The following is a 12647-nucleotide window of genomic DNA, read 5'->3' as shown; positions in this document are numbered from 1 at the left end:
GATACCCAGGCGATTCTTATCTATAATCAATTTTGAGACCCACTGCTCTACTAGTGGAGCATCGGTGGTACAGTGGTTAAGAATTCGGCTGCTAACCAAAAAGTTGGCAGTTCGAATCCACCAGCCACTCCTTTGAAACCCTGTGGGCCAGCTCTACTCTGTCCTATAGGGTGGCTCCGACTTGGAATTCACTTGACAGCAACGGTGTGTGGTGTGTGTGTGTGTGTGTGTGTGTTCATGCTGTACTAGTGGTTCCAGAATTGGTCCCTAACCAGCAGCATTAGCATCGCCTGGGAACTTGATAGAAATACAAATTCTCAGCAGAGGTTTGAATAGGAATGAACCTGTTCAAAGCCCTGAGTACAGGGGAACAATTTAAAGTCTATGCTTTAAACCGCCTGATTTCAAATCCTGCAAATTCCCCGACTAGTGGTTGGTGTCACAGTGGTTAAGAGCTACGGTGAGCTACAGCTGCTAACTAAAAAGTTGGCAGTTTGAATCCACCAGCTGATCCTTGGAAACCCTGTGGGGCAGTTCTACTCTGTCCTCTGGGGTCGCTATGGGTTGGAATCGACTGGATGGCAGAATTTGGTTTTTGGTTTTAGTGAGACAGGTATTAGCAACAATATCAAATTTTACAGATGAAAGGAAATTAGGCAAAGAAAGTTTATGTAACTCACCACCCACTTAAAAAAAAAAGGAAAAAACATTGCCTTTGAGTCGATTCCAAGGAGCTGCTGGTAGATTTGAACTGCTGACATTTTGATTAGCAGTCATTTCACTTAGCCACTGCACCACCAGGGCTCCTAGGCTGTTGAAAAGGTAAATGAGATTACACGTGAAAAGCTCTTATTATAGGGCCTGGTACAGGTTTCTTCTTTCTTCCTTTCCTTCTTTCTTATTCTTTTCTTCCTCCTCCTCCTCCTCTTCTTCCTGTTATTATTAGGCAACGGGACACAGTAGTTAGGAATGAACGAATGAATTCTTTTGGAGTAAGGACAAAAAGACACAGATTAGTTTTATTAGCATTTTTTGTTTGTCTTATTCTGACTTAAAAATAACTGATTGCTGCTGGTTGGAGATCATTACTTCCTTTCCATTTTAGCTTTAATTCCATGGCATACGTACACCAAGTCGCCGCTAATAAGTATTCCAGCAGACTTCACCAAGAGACCATTCTGAGTGGAAACTGCACGCCTATACAAGATCTTATCTTGCCTTCTAGAAGTTCCCTTCAGGTGATGTCAATATTTTTCCTCTTCTGAGAGGGGAGAGAAACATTGATTTCTTAAGCGTATTAATTCTCTAAATAGTTTGATATTATAGGAGACACTCAGACTTTAGGAATAGAAGTTTTCTTAAATAGAGAAAGTGATGAGAACTGAAGCTGAGGGAGGAGGAAGCCCAAGGCAAGAGGTGCAGAGTCAGACCTCTTTACCCTCCTCTGCCAAGTTGAGGATTGCCACCTGTGCTCCTCACACCTATTTTCCTCCTCAGGTGGGAGGTGGATAAGGATGTACAGATCTGGAATGAACTGGGAGGGACTGGATAAGCCTGAGATAGATACGCAGCTTTCCAAACTTCATCCAAAGGATAGGACATACCAGATGTTTCCACAGGAAAGGAAGCAAAACTCTCTTTGCTTCCAGGCCACCTCCTCTTCTACATTCTCCCTTCCCTAGTGCCAGCCACCACATCATCCCTAAAGCAACCAAAACACCAAACCCATTGCAATCAAGTTATCTTTGACTCTTATCGATCCTATAGGACAGAGTAGAACTGCCCCACAGGATTTCCAAGGAGCAACTTACGCATTCAAACTGCTGACCTTTTGGTTAACAGCCAAGCTCTTAACCACTGTGCCACCAAGGCTCCTCGGTTGCCCAAAATTGCTCCTTCTGTTTAGTGTGGGCCTCTCCCTTCCACCACTCTCACCTATCTCTTATTCTAAAATGATCCTTTCCTCCACACCAACAAAATGGCGCCTCTGGATTTTGATGGGAACCCTGGTGGCACAGTGATTAGCGCTTGGCTGGTAACCAGAAAGTTTGGTGGTTCTAGCCCACCAGCCGCTCTGTGGGAGAAAGACCTGTCAGTCGGCTTCCGTAAAGCTTCAGCCTTGGAAACTCTATGGGTCAATTCTGCCCTGTCCTGTAGGGTCACTATGTGTCGGAATCCACTTGAAGACAAAGGGTTTAGTTTATTATTATTTTTTTTAATTTCGGTGTGATCAAAGGAATTCACCTTCACGTGTAAATGATAGACTCAAGGGCAGAGTGGGGGTAGGCAACTTGCCGTTTACAAGAAGTTATTACCACTATTATTTTTAAGACAGATGGTTCCTCTATGGACAGATCACATGAAGAAGGCTTTCTGCTGCTGGGTCAAAAATGCAAATACCTATGGACAGGGTAGCATAACTGGGTTAAGCAGGTACCGTTAACAGATAGGAGGGTGGGGACATTCAGATTAAAAACAAAACCCAGTGACATTGTAAGGGGCAGAGAAAAAAGTTTGGGGGCTGGATATAGCTCATGAGCCATCCTCAGTTTATGAGGCTTGGTGTTCCACAGAAATACCCTTACAGCCTCCTCCACCCCATTAGTGTGACATGGAAGAAAATACTTAGAATCTACTTTGTTTTATAGCATAGGACTACCTTGAATCCACACCTTCCCACCTCTATCAGTGGTCTGGTATCCCACGAGGCTCAGGGGAAGAGACTTGGCTGACTTAGAGACTTAGAACACAGAGAAGGGTCAAGTCCACCCTATACTGATCACGTATGTTTCTCCCAATTTTTACTAAGTGTTCTAGAATCAAATTTCTTTTTGTTAGAGCAAAAAATAAAGTTGCTTTACATCTATCTGGAGAAACACATAAGAGGAGTAATAATGATAGAACTTTATCATGATAACTCCAAATTAAATATTTTTAAAATAAAATTCCAGCCCGATATTCATTCATATTGCCGCTCTTTGTCTTATTTTGTAGAAACAAAACCAACCAACCAACCTGGTATTTGCAATATTAACCAATGATCTAGAATATTTAAATACTCCTATGTATCTTAACTTATTAAGTAGAAGACACTTGAGTGAATCAAGAATAATAATTTATGTTCTGTGTCTGAGAAAGCTGATTCCAGTTGAAGCATATTTCATGCAAAACTAAATGTAAGCTGGTATTTTAGGCAAGTGCGGAAGTAGGAATGTCGGGGCATATTTTTTTCCTTTGTTTAAGTCTGAATTTTTGTTTGTGAAACCTTGCTGAGGTGGTTTCATAATCCAGCAGAGCAATCAGTTCCAAATTGTTATTCAGATTACAGTAATAACATAGACAAAGATATCCTGCCCTAGTCATAAACAGATTTTTTTGTCCATAACCCAGAACTTTTCAGAAAAACACACATATTAAGGAGCCAAGGGTTAAACCTAATTAATTTTACTTTATATCTTATTGCCAACTCAGGAAGAGGAAAGAAAGGAAAGGAAATAATAATCTCCTTTATTTTCTTCATTTGGGAGGAAGTGCATATACAAACGAGAATGTAATCAACCATCTTTAAGGGACCCAAACAGTTCAATGTGGGAAGCATAGCCTGGGAAAGCAAGAATCATATGAAGTTAGGAAAAATAAAAAGACAAACAAAAAAACCATAAATACAACTAACAGGCGGTAGGAAAGGATGGAGACCATGAAAAAAATGGGTTCTAAACCTATCGGTTTACCATAGTAGATCTAGTTCTGTGACAGTCACAAAGTTATAGAAGGCCTTTAATTACTTTACTTATTTCAGATTAGAGTAGATGAAATCCAGCAGAGCTGGAAGAAACAGTTCTTAAATGTCCTTGACTTTTTCTGATACATTTGGGTGCTTTTCCCAAGTGCAACATAGAAATTTCTTCTGTTCTCCAGAGACGTTTCAATTTTATCTACTCCTATTTTTTTATTTTAATTAGTTATTAAAGGTATAATAGCTAAACTTAATTTTTATATCTTTACAAAACTTTGCGTATAAGTAAATCCCTTCACTAGAAAAAAGACCCAAGTTTGTTTTGAGGTTTGGGAAACAGAGGTGTACCACCCACTCCAGAGAAAGCTGGAATGATCTCACCTTGGTAAGCACAGAAACGCATTGGGTCTTGCCCGGTAGCTTGAAATCAAAACTGGGTTCTACTCTAGCTTATGTCCTCACTGGGACTACTTATTAAATTGTGAGTGTATTACCCAGTACTAATGAAATCCATATAGGGAGCTCCAAGTTTGGGGCCTTGCTCCTTCTTGCTTTCTGTTTCTGCAGCATCCACTATTCCCACTGGCCGCCTCTCTGGTGAGAAGTCTCAGGATGCTTTCCCCAACCAATTTAAGTAGACTTTTGGAGAAATAAGTTAATGGCACATGTTGGAAATCATCACCAAGCTGTCCATAATGATATTATTCATTAACAGCAACACAGGTACATAATAGAGAAGGTTAGAGGGAAGGAAAGCTTATAAAACTCAAATATGAATGAAACAGGCTTTGTTGGCCGTGAGGTAACAGTGGACATAGCTAACATTTGTGGGCTAATTTCTCAGTCAAGCCCTGGGCTAAGTATTTTACTTGTATTATTTAAACCCCATTAAGATGCCTGAAAGGTAAGTACTAGTAATATCCTTGTTTTACAGATTAGGAGATTGAGATGCAAAGAGGTTAGGTGACTTAGTCAAGCCCACACAACTAAGAAATAGTGAGAAATAACAGATTTAAATAGGATCCTACTTGAGGTGCAATGAAACTGAAAGGTTGGTGGTTTGAACCCACCGAGCAGCTCTTCGGGAGGTGAGGGGGCAGCGATCTGGTGATACGCTCCCGTAAAGATTACATCCAAGAAAACCGTATGGGACAGTTTTAGTCTGTCACATGGTGTTGTTCACCTCAATGGCATCCTACTAGCAGACCTAAATTTCTTAACACATGCCTTAAAATTTTGGTCCGATCAATTTCGTTATTTCTTTATTTTTTAATATTGTAGAACTTGAAGATTTTAAAATTCTTTTAACCCTGAATCTGAATTAGAGATAAGCCACCATCATTCGCCATCCCTGTTTTCAAAAATTTGTGTGAGATACAGTGATTTAGTCTCCAATTTCATTTTAAACCTCAGTAAGTTTTGGTGATGACTCAATATGTCATCAGTTATTCTACCACCTTATTCTTTATTAATTCACCATTGAATTAATTATATTAAAAAAATACCATCAATACAGCAATAAAAATAAATAAATAAAATAGTAATACCCAGAAAACCTAACCTTTTGCTGTAGAGTTGATTCTGACTCATAGCAAGTCTATAGGACAGAGTAGAGCTACCCCATAGGCTTTCCAAGGAGCACTTGGTGTATCACTTATTAAGGACTTACCACTGTGTGTCAGGGCCTGTGCTAAACGTTTTACACATTATCCCATTTAGTTCTCAATACTATTTAGAGGTGACTATGATCCCCATTTTATAGATGAGAAAAGAGAAGTTTGGGGATTAGGCAAAAAAAAAAAAAAAAAAAAAAAAAACCAAACCCACTGCCATCAAGTTGATTCCAACTCATAGTGACCCTACAAGCAAGTCACACATCATTGTTATGATGGACCCAGATTAAAACCCAGGTATTAAAAAAATTCTTTTTTCTTTATGCCTGACACAAAAACCATGATCATAACCTCCGTGTTATATCCTTTAAATCCACATAAACCAACAAATAAATAAAAGGTATTAAAAAGAGAAAAACATTTTCATGTGGAATCATTTTTATTGGCGTGACAGCACTGATCCCCCCCCCCGCCCCCCCCAATAAGACCTTCTGCAGTGTGGAGTCTGTGTACTGTGGCTCTGGCTAAGCTCTGGCCCAGGGAGGTGATCTGGCCTCAGTCACTGTGACATTTCACAGACCTGATGATGGCCTAAGAGTGCCGGTGCCTTTGTGAAAACTAAAGCAGCCAGAAATCACAGAGCAGAGCTATAGCACTGCGCAGTACTCTGCACTGTGGACACCTAACTTTTCAGAGGCAAAGGCAGCTCAGAAAACTAACACTAATTCCACCTGGCCTCATGGCTTTGCAGGTATCTGAGATTTGGATAGCTTCATGTGCTCACTCAGAGACGTTGGTGGTTAACTGTTGGCCAAGCAGTCTAGTTATGATGAAAGTGGGCTTCCAGGCCTCAACAAGTTTTCTTTCACAGTGGTTGCCCTGAGGAGAAAGGAGGGGTTCTTGGTATGGCCTCATTGTTGGAGCCTGCCGTGCAGGTGCCCGGCTGTGAAACAATGGACTCCATTGATAGTAGTGTGAGCCCCACACATGCCAAAGCCAACGCATATTGCTGTGGGCAGGTACGGAAGTCGACAGTGAGGTATAACCAGCTGGGATTTCAGGATCAAAAATGGCCCCACTCTTCACAGAACTGACAAACTCATCATGGTGGTGTTAGAGAGCAAGCTAGTCCCAACATTTCGGAAGTTCAACAGACACATCAGGTCAAAAGCTTTGATTCTGTGGCAGATGCGGCTATTTCCAGCATCTTCCACAAAAGGAGAAATCCAAGTCCTGAATGTGGAAAGTTGCATGCCCTTTATTTTTAAGGAAGGTGTATCTGGAGAATTGCCTTTTCTGCAAAAGAGGAAGAGGAATCAAAGAAACTTTCTTAGATTCACTTACAATTTTTATTTTCTGGTAGAAAAAAATACAGATAGGAGGGTAAGATATATAATGTTTTTTTTTTTCTTTTTAAATCACTATTGTGATTTCCAAAAAGAATTACTAAATGCCTAATTTCACATGATAAAGCTTTGTCTCCAGGCCTGACTTTTGCAAACTAAAAGCTTAGAGGCACGCAGCCATGGAAATACATAGAGAAAATAGGTAGGAAGAGGCAAAAGAATGTTAAAACACTTTTGAGAGAAAAATCATTCATTCATTCATGAAATACTGATAAATCTCACCTAACTGGACACTACACATCCTTTCGATCCTTACCATGAGTTTTTCAGGCCTCTTAGATTCCAAGTTGTAGATGATAACTCACCTTTACGCTGGGGCTGAGATGATCACTTTCATTTTCTCAATAAACTTTATTGGTGACAGCTATAAAGAACCCTGGTGGCACAGTGGTTAAGCACTTGGCTGCTAGCCAAAGGGTCAGTGGTTCAAACCCACCAGCCACTCCGCCCACAGTGGCAGTCTGCTTCTGTAAAGATTACAGTCCTGGAAACCCTCTGGGGCAGTTCTACTCTGTCCTATAGGGTTGCTATGAGTTGACTGCAACAGGTTATATGCCAGTACTGTGATTTGCACCGGGGACATAAAAGTGAGCAAGACTGACCCAGACTTTATCCTTTCTTGGCACTGCGCGGAGCTCCTAATTAATGCCCTTTCAAGTATTTTCTGATTGACTAGAATCTGAGAGCAACTGCAGTTCTATAAAAATAAGTGAGGAAAATTATGCCAAGTTCTTAGAAGAAAGCCAAACTTTGTGGGTAAATTACTTAACTCTCAGTGCCTCAATAACATCATCTGCTAAATGGGGAAAATAAGACCCACCTTAAGATCATGTTTGGAAACTAACCAGGACTGTGCTTGATACATAAGAGATCAGAAAGTAATTACTGTTGCCAGTTTTGGATCTCTGGCTTCTCTTGACCTTTCTGGAGGTGAATGTATACCCAGCCCTATGGATTGAGACCATGCTAAATTCCTAGTAAGTGGATTCTATTTGGTGAAATTTCAAAATGCATCAAATGTAGAATTTTGTTTCTTAAACATCTAGGATCCCTATCTGACTAGCTCCATAGTCAAATTTTTTTTTTTTTTTCTCCAGTGCACCTTCCTCAGACCTTTTTTTTCACCTCACAGTGGATTCCTTTTCTCTCTCTCTGCCCCACAGGGTTTAGGGATGGGAAGGTGTGGAGGAGCAGGGGTTTCCCCTTCCCTTGTTCTGAAGATAACGCTCAACGTTCCTGCTGAGGGAACAGGTTCTACCTTGGGGAAGATGTGAAAACCAGCCCTAGGGCTTGGCTCCCCAGCCTGAATGTGTGGGCAGTAGCCAAGCTGAGGAACCAATCTGGACTTCACTATGGCCAAGAGAAGGGGACAGCCCCTACGGAAAACATGTCTGGTTCTGTTTGTGTTGGCTTTCAGAGAACCCTTCTGACGTGACATGGTTGGGTATTGTGGGAAAGTCCATCTGACCATTGGTTTCCTGCAGTTGGCTTTTGGTTATGTCCAAGAGAGGGCCTGAGCACTGGTGAGCACATCCGGTTTCCAGCAAGGCCCTCTGTCGGCACCAATATTAATCTTCTGTTGCTTGGACAAGAGATGAGGAGAGCAAGTAAAGAATTATTTTTTGAGTGTTGTGTTGTCAAACTGAAAGTTACACTTTTCATTTCTTGGCTTAACTTGAACTGCAGGAACTGGTTCTAGACAGGGCTACCCTGGGAAAAAGCCTTTTCTCCAGCTCAGGCCACAAAAACTACAATCCAGGCCAGCACACAGTAAAACTAACTTCTGTTCATCTCACCCATATTTTTTTCCCTTTATTTATAACGCCTTTGACCCTAAAACATACTCCTCTGCCACCCTCTGCCCCCACCAACTTCTTAACCAGCTTTCTGAAGCTGATAGTATGAAGCCAGAAATCATTTCACTGCCTCTGAATTGCTGGCCTTCCTGTGATCTGGTTAAATCTGATCGGAGTTAAATGAGCATGTATGGCAGGAGGAAGAGAAGAAGGAACATATCCCAAAGGGGAAAAAAGAAAAAAAAAAAGTAAAATATCTCCAAGTCACATCCCCATCTGGCCTCTTAGTACATCCCTTTCCCTCTTCCTCTCTTCTTCCCTGCTCAATGGTTGTAGCTATGAAGTTTTTGGTTTTCAAAATTACCCAGTTCCCTCTGAGGAATCATTCACTGTTCTCTCTGCCCCATCCTCTCCACCTCCCCAGGAGTGCTCCTCAGGGCTTGGGATGCATTTAATTTCAGGATGGCCGCAGAGGGGGTAGAGGAACTCTGCAGGGGCCAAGGTTAAAGACAGATGATATGGCATGGAAAGACAAGGGTTACAGAGTGAGAGATTAAGGTTCTAGCCATGTGCTTTGGGCAAATTACCTAATCACTTTAAGCTTCAATATCCTCATCTATAAAATGGAGATAATACCTCTTTTAGAAACAATATATGTAAAGTGGCTAGCTTGGGGCCACATAAAAAGTGTTGCCATCAGTCAATTCCTACTCATAGCGACCCTATGGGACAGAGTAGAAATGTCCCATACGGTTTCCAAGTGCCTAGTGGATTTGAACCCCTGACATTTTGGTTATCAGCCAAACCTCTTAACCACCACTCCATCAGGGTGCCACATAGCAGATAATAAATCATTAGTATGACAACGGCAGTGGGTTTGGTTTTTTTTTTTTTTTTTTTTTATCATTACTACTGGGTGGCTCTACATTTTCTTCAGACCAGTACTGGGAGGGGGGTGATTGCCGAGGAGTCCAGTATTGGGAGGTGTTACTACCACAGCTACCTTCTCTTTCCCATTAGTTTTGTATCCTGAGCCTGCCTCTGAGGAAATCTGGCAGCCAAAGGAGGAGGAGAGAGAAACAAGCAGACAGAAAGACGCTGCCGTGCTCAGAAGTCAACACAAAGTGGTCACTGGGCTGGGCATGAGGGTTTCATTCACAGCAATCTCAGTGGCCCAAGACTCTTTGATAATGATCAGAACTAGCTGCCCTCTGCTGAGCCTGGTGGCCTCCTCTTTGAGGGTTTCCCAAGTCCCCTAGGGGCCCCCATTTTCTTTCTAGACCAGTGATTCTCAATCCTGGCCGTGCATTAGTACCTCGTGGGAAGTGGGCCTGGCTAGTTGTAAAGGCTTCCCAGGTGAGCCTAATTTGCATCCACAGTTGAGAATCACTGCTCTAGACTCAGCTTCAGCCTGTTGAAGGGTCTACTGCAGAGAGAAGTTGTTAAGCTTGTTTTTGGTGGTATCTGTCTCTCCAAATGGATCCTAAATGATTATTGAAGCTCAAGGATAGTTATTCCTGTTTCTTAAGTTCTTTCATGCTTTAAAATCACATTTTTTTTTTTTAAATTGTATATCCTCCTAATTCCAGCAAGCAAAGTCTAATGTGGTTTGGTCATCTTGTTCACACAATATGTTCCTAGTCTTAAAAAAAAAAAAAAAGGGAAGAAAGAATTATTACTGAGGTTCCTTCCTACAGCAACATCAGAGTAGTCTGGGGGAGGGGATTAAATGTATCCTTATCAGGATAAATTGAGGAAGTTTCCTGGGTGATTCTTCCATTAGTCTATTAGCTCAGACACAAAATCTCACATGCAATGATGGGTATTATCTCCATGAAACCTCAGTCATCTAAACTGCCCTTTTTGAAAGGTGATGCCTTTGTAATTCCATGTACTTGTGACCAGAGGCCTGAACATCAATGGTTCATGAATTTCTTACTTTCAATACAAAGATCTCTCTGGGACAGCCCAACATACATTTTTTAGAAAACTGTATTTTATTCTAAAGAGCTAAGATGAAAATTACTGTAGATACAGTAAGTCTCAAGGAAAACTGAGCTTGATGACACTATAAACAGGCCTGATGAGGCACCATCATCAAATATTGAAGTTCTATCATATGGAAGAGCAACACGAGTGGTTGTGTTATGTTCAAGGGGACACAAGTAGGACTAAGGGTTAAAAGTTACAAGGAGACTCATTTCTACTAAGACAGAGGAAAACCCTTTTGTTGGCTAACGATGGAAAGAAAGAACATCATACCAGAGCAACTCTTGGCCAACCAATTCAAACACCTGAAAGCCAGAATAAACCAAAACCAAACCTGTTGCCATCGAGTCAATTCCGACTCATAGCAACCCTACAGGACAGTGTAGACCTGCTCCATGGAGTTTCCAAGGAGTGCCTGGTGGATTTGAACTGTGGACCTTTTGGTTAGCAGCCATAGCTCTTAACTATCACGCTGCCAGAGTTTCCAAAAGTCAGAATGATGGGGATTAAAAAGGGAGCAATTGGGTTTTGACCTGGCCAGTCAAAGTATGTTATACACTGAAACCAATGAGAACAGAGAAAGACAACAGAATAAGTTTAATCTACATCTGTTAGTATTCTCTATGTCCTAGAATTTTTGAAGAATGAGTTTTCATTATAAGATGTTTGGTCCATTCCATTATTATGACATAAGAAAACATTAACACCATTGCATAGTCAAGAAGAGGGCAGGTAGAGACAGGAACTAACATTTAATGAGAGCCTTTGAAATCTTTGATGCTTTCCGTATTTATTTCTCACAATCACCCTGGGGGTAGGGAGGTTGCTATCATCCATACCTTACCAGTGAGGAAACTGAGGCTCAGTGAAGTTAAGTGACTTGCTCAGAGCCATACTGTTACTGAGTAACAGAGCCAGCATTTAGATCGAGGTCTACCCGACCCAGCTTATTATAGTGCTATCCTGGTCTTGGAAACCCTGGTGGCATAGTGGTTAAGTGCTATGGCAGCTAACCAAAAGCTTGGCAGTTCAAATCCACCAGGTGCTCCTTGGAAACTCTATGGAACAGTTCTACTTGGTCCTATAGGGTCACTATGAGTCAGAATTGACTCGACGGCAATGGAGTTATCCTGGTCTTGGGGCTTCTGCTTTGCCTTGATTTTTAAATTTTTTGATATTTGTTTCTTCACTTAATATTTGTGCTACATCTTCAAAACTTCATCTAAATGATGTAAACTCTATACTTACTACACATTTTGTGAAAAAATTTACCTAATACTTGGTCTGAGCATCAAGCTGATTTTTCAGATGTGCTAGAGGGCATGGTACACCAGGAAGGACCGTCCATTGGGTGAGTTGCCCAATGAGTAACTCAATAATAGACTAACGCAGGTCTTACCTGAATACACCCAGTATGTGGAAAAATGTCAAATCCTACTTTTCACTTCTGGCACCAAACTGTAAGGATCAATCCAATCCAATTCAGTCTGTCCCCCTGGGTTCCAATTCTGTTCTGACACCAGCTGTACAGGCAGCACTTCTTCCTTTGACCCTAACCTTGAAGCTAGCTCAGACCTACAAGTTAAACGACACAGTCCTCCATACTGCCAGCCATACCCAAGTCCTCAGACACTAACAGAAAGCTCTGGGTATCCCCATGACAGCTTCACTTCTGACCTGCTGGCTACAAAGTTGGGATTTTTCCACTACCCTTCAGGATGCCAGCATGAACTCAGGGGTCCTCACCTTCCCCCTCCCACCGCACTTCTGACCTGATGGCTTCTACTACTACCTTGGGTTCAAGAATTCACTAGAACGACTCACAGAATTCAGGAAAGCGCTATACTTCTAGTTACAGTTTTGTTATAGCAAAGAGGATACAAACGAAGAGACACACAGGGTAAAGTCTGGATGGATTCCTAACTTGGAGCTTTGATGTCCCCAAAAGGGACATACTACCCTCCCATGTACACTAATGTCTGTCTCCAACCAGGAAGCGCATGGAGCTTCTATGTGCAAAGCCTTTACTGGGGCATCACTGTGTAGTTAAGACGGATGGAATCAGCCTACCTCACGTGAAGACAGCTTATGTCATTTGGTGATCAGC

The 12647-nt window shown here is 41.6% G+C and overlaps 1 long non-coding RNA gene across 1 annotated transcript in view; it reads left to right on the top strand.

The window, feature by feature from the left end:
* LOC126083153 (uncharacterized) overlaps positions 1-12647 on the top strand; it is a 298941-nt gene that overhangs the window by 693 nt on the left and 285601 nt on the right. The window lies entirely within an intron of this gene.

This window comes from Elephas maximus, chromosome 9 (genome assembly GCF_024166365.1).
Source record: "Elephas maximus indicus isolate mEleMax1 chromosome 9, mEleMax1 primary haplotype, whole genome shotgun sequence".
Taxonomy (NCBI): Eukaryota; Metazoa; Chordata; class Mammalia; order Proboscidea; family Elephantidae; genus Elephas; species Elephas maximus.
Note: the sequence above shows the minus strand (reverse complement) of the source record. Positions and strands in the feature narration are given on the sequence as shown.